Source organism: Limulus polyphemus, unplaced genomic scaffold (genome assembly GCF_000517525.1).
Source record: "Limulus polyphemus unplaced genomic scaffold, Limulus_polyphemus-2.1.2 Scaffold133, whole genome shotgun sequence".
Lineage (NCBI taxonomy): Eukaryota > Metazoa > Arthropoda > Merostomata > Xiphosura > Limulidae > Limulus > Limulus polyphemus.
Window position 1 is genome coordinate 194,162 of NW_013665743.1, and position 4,500 is coordinate 198,661.

Consider the following 4,500-nt stretch of genomic DNA (forward strand, 5'->3'; position numbering starts at 1 on the left):
GTTTCACAACAGTTCCGGTCATTTGACTTCTTTGTTCAATCTGTATATATATATCCGCGTCAGTGTAAATTACTTGTACCTGATGATGACAAAACCTTGTCGAAACGTTGTACATTTACTGTTATGCTAAACTTATATTAAAGTTTGTCTTCATTACCCACTCAAGCCGTCTCCAGCCATTATTAGTCTCAAAGTGGGTTCCTCGTCATCGAATTATTATTGTTGTTGTTTTGAGCGAAACGTTTTCTTTTCTTTTTTTTTCTTTCTTACATCCGTCAAAATTTCATTTTGTAAAACGCTTGTACAAATTTTGCAGCAAAAAACAACAACAATATAAGATAAAAATAAACACACACAGTATATAGTAAGAGGACAACGTTTTTTGGTTGTTTTTTTCTAATATAGTGGAGGAAAAAAAAGAAAAGAACTTCGGCTTATGAGTTACAGATCTGGTGTACGTGACACAAATACTGACAGGGTGTGTCAAGTTGACCATTGACAGAATCACTAAAAGCTGACTCGACCACAGAGCCGAATCCTATAGATTTTCCACCAGAGAAGAAAGATGGCTTTGTTTCTCAAAGATGTAATTCATTTTGAAGCTTTCTCAATTCTTAAGATGGATGTGTTATTTGTTAAAAAGAAAAATGTTGAACTTTCGCAACCAGATTTTGCATTTTGGAAATTAGATACAGCAAATGTAAAAATTTGAAGTAAACTGTATTTGACTTATTAAGATAAGAATAAAATGTCTTAATAAAGGTATACATTTCGGGGGGTGCTCTACTTACATTCAGTTTCTATTACGACCCTTTACAGAAATATTAGGATGTCCTCTTAAAAAAATAAAACTGTCAAATGGTTAATTTATAGCTTAACATTTTCGCAACAATTACCTAAATGAATCTAAACTAAAGTGTTTGTTTACGTTTGGTAGGATGTCTGACTGAGTCTCCTATTATTTTACGAACATCCGGGTGTTTGTTAAATTTCAACGAAATCATAATTATTTTTAGGCTTAAGTGTGTATTTATATATTCAAGGATAATGAAACAAAAGTGCATATGAATATATTAACTAAATGCAGCATAGAAAAGGCATGGAAAAAATGTTTTCTATGCATTATTCTTGCCCCCCAGTGGCACAGCGGTATGTTTGTTGATTTACAACGCCTACAAACCGGTTTCGATACTCGTGGTAGACAGAGCACAAACAATCCTCTACAAACAGACAAGCAAAGCATCGTTTTTCTATACTTCTCTAGCATCATACAGAGCAATTTTATGTTTTTATCTGTTTAAATAAATGACCAAAAGAAAAAGGTGAAATAACCAACTTATTATATAAATGCATACGGACCTCAACAATAGTTAATGGGAAACATTGATGTTGTTTTTTGTGTCTTTTTAGTATGACTCGTATGCTATAAGGGACACTGAATAAAGACGTGGACTTACGAGTTATTTGTTATTTATTACAAGTTTAGATAAATGTTTTTGTAAACTAATGAGTCCTTGTTAAGTAGATAAAATGTCAGTTAAAAATTGAAATTATAATAATTATTTATAATCATAATAGGACAAAACTAACTTTCTGCGTTGCTTGTATGGACAGTTCGACAATTCGGTCTTTCCTCTCACAGTCATTGTTTCTTATTCCGTTCAGGATAAAACGTGTCGATCGAATTTTTTTTTGTCATTAGTGTGAAGCGTGTTCTATGGAAAACAAAACAATGATATCTATATTATTTATTCTATAAAACATTTATTAAAACTGTCATTTTGGTATAATTGATTCAAGTGTAAGGATACACAAATACTTAGTGTAGAAAAAAAACCCCAATAAATTTGCTTCTTTCAATTCTCGCTGTTCAAAAAAGAAGCTTAGGAATAATTTAGTTTTTTTGTATTTTGTTAATTCTTTAATCATTTTGCTTTATTATGCTGCTGTATTGTTACTATTTTTGTATAACTTTGCACGAAGAATTTCTCCCGTTTTAAGTTTTAACTACATAATAAATAATAATAGTCACTTGATAAATGTATTGTAAAAGTTAAAAGTTTGATAGTAAGATATGTTCGTTCATTTTGTGTAAAAATAAAAGCTCTTTATCATTATTTCCTTTACGAGCTTGTGTTGAAAAGAGGTTTTCTTAGGATCCATTTATTTTGGTAAATCCAAATTTGGGGGAACCTATCCCTCATCATTAACACTGGGTAAGTCCAGATGTATGGATTATCACAGCCCATAAGCAACACTAGGTAACTCTAGATTTGGGTGAACCTACCTTTCATCAGTAATACTAGGTAAGTCTAAATTTGGAGAACCTACTTTTCATCAGTAATACTAGGTAATTCCAGATTTGGAGAATACCACCTCTAATCATTAACACTGGGTGAGTTCAGATTTGGGGGAACCTACCTCCCATCAGTAATACTGGGTAAGTCCAGATTTGGGGAATACCACCTCTCATCAGTAACATCAGAGTAGATCAGCTTGTGGACGTACATTATCTCATCAGTAACCATAGGTTAAACATATTTTCTCAGGTAACCCAAGCTAGTTCAAAACAGGTTCTCATTTTCTGACATTTAAAGTTTAAATAAATTTTGATAACAGTGTTTTTTTACGATTTCTTTCATTATCGCACACCATGATACTTATACTACAGATAAAATGTATAAAATGCCATTACTTGACACGATACCTTTTCTTACATGACATTAGAATTAACTATGTAATCAGTAAACCTTTGTAAGACTATCTGATGTATTTGTAGAAAAGCATTTTTTTACTAGAGCTTTCAGCTTCACCTTACGTTGCGTTTCTAGTTAACGTTTGACGAAAAAACAATAAAGGACTGATATACTGATAAACTTTTTTAATAAGTACATATATGGAAATAAAGTTATCAGAACGTTGTCGTGTGTGGATGTCTTAAACAGTTCATGTTGAGTTGTAGTTATGTCATTTACAAAAGAAAGCTACAGTAGTTCTGGTCTTTGTTAATTATGTGAGCCCATTAAACACTATATTTACTGCACCAAAATAATATTTATTTCTCTTAACCCCTGGGGTCATCATGTGTCTACGAACTGCATAATAAAAAATGTACAGTACAGCCACTATTACAAGAGATAAAGTTTCAAACACACACATAACACAACAGTAGAAGTGAACAACTGACAAAAATTACAATATTTAACATTGAAACAATTAACCTAATGTATTGTTGATTAACTTTAATCATAGATTTCTATATGTAAATTATATATGATGATATTGCAGAGATAAAACCTTCTATGAAACGTTTGTATCATGGTTACATGTAGGTAGTTGTCTTGATTTTGTAGTCGACTGTGTTAGTCCTCACTAACAAACCTCTCACTATATAACCTAATTAATGTAATACTAAAAATCCAATTACTGTTTCAACAAGTCTACTCTTCACTGCTTTAAGGATTGCGACGAGTTCTTCGTGTCTGTTACTTGTATGCTGCCCCTGAATTCTCATGGTATTGTTTGCAATAGTAGCTCAGAAACTGACTGTGTCAGAGTGTTGGCGCGAATTTCCCCTGCGAACACATATAGTGGTCCTTTTGCAATATTTCTATATGATTAGTGGAAACCAGGGAAACGTATTTCCTTGGTTCTACCTTTACTTATGTGTCTTGGAGTTTATTTCGTCTCAGTCTTGTGACAGAAGAACATTCTCGTTAAATTTACTCTTATTAAATTGTCTTACCACGGTGTTGGTTTTCAGAAATTAGCTTTTCGCAAAAATATTTTTAGGTAACGAGGTAACTGTGTGAGTTCTAAGAACAAGTACCAGAAGAAATATGCACCAAATAAACAGTATTTGTTACCTACATTTAAACTGCTTTTGTTTCTTCACTAAGGTTTGATTAGGTAGGTTCATCAAAGATATGAAAGTTCATTGTTATAGATGCTATAGTTCATCTTATTCAGTTTTTTACAGCAAAATAAACTTTCTAATATATCATATATAAGTACTAATTGTCTGACAAAATTTGTTCTACCCTTCAGTGGTAGTTACTTAACTTTACCTGGCATCAGATGAACATTAGATACATTTACCTTAACGTTACCTGGCAGAGCGTTAGCTATATTTACCTTAACGTTACCTGGCATCAGGCGAGCGTTAGCTACATTTACCTTAACTTTACCTGGCATCAGATGAACATTAGATACATTTACCTTAACTTTACCTGGCATCAGGCGAGCGTTAGCTATATTTACCTTAACGTTACCTGGCATCAGGCGAGCGTTAGCTACATTTACCTTAACTTTACCTGGCATCAGGTGAACATTAGATACATTTACCTCAACTATACCTGGCATCAGGCGAGCGTTAGCTATATTTACCTTAACGTTACCTGGCATCAGGCGAGCGTTAGCTACATTTACCTTAACTTTACCTGGCATCAGGTGAACATTAGATACATTTACCTCAACTATACCTGGCATCAGGCGAGCGTT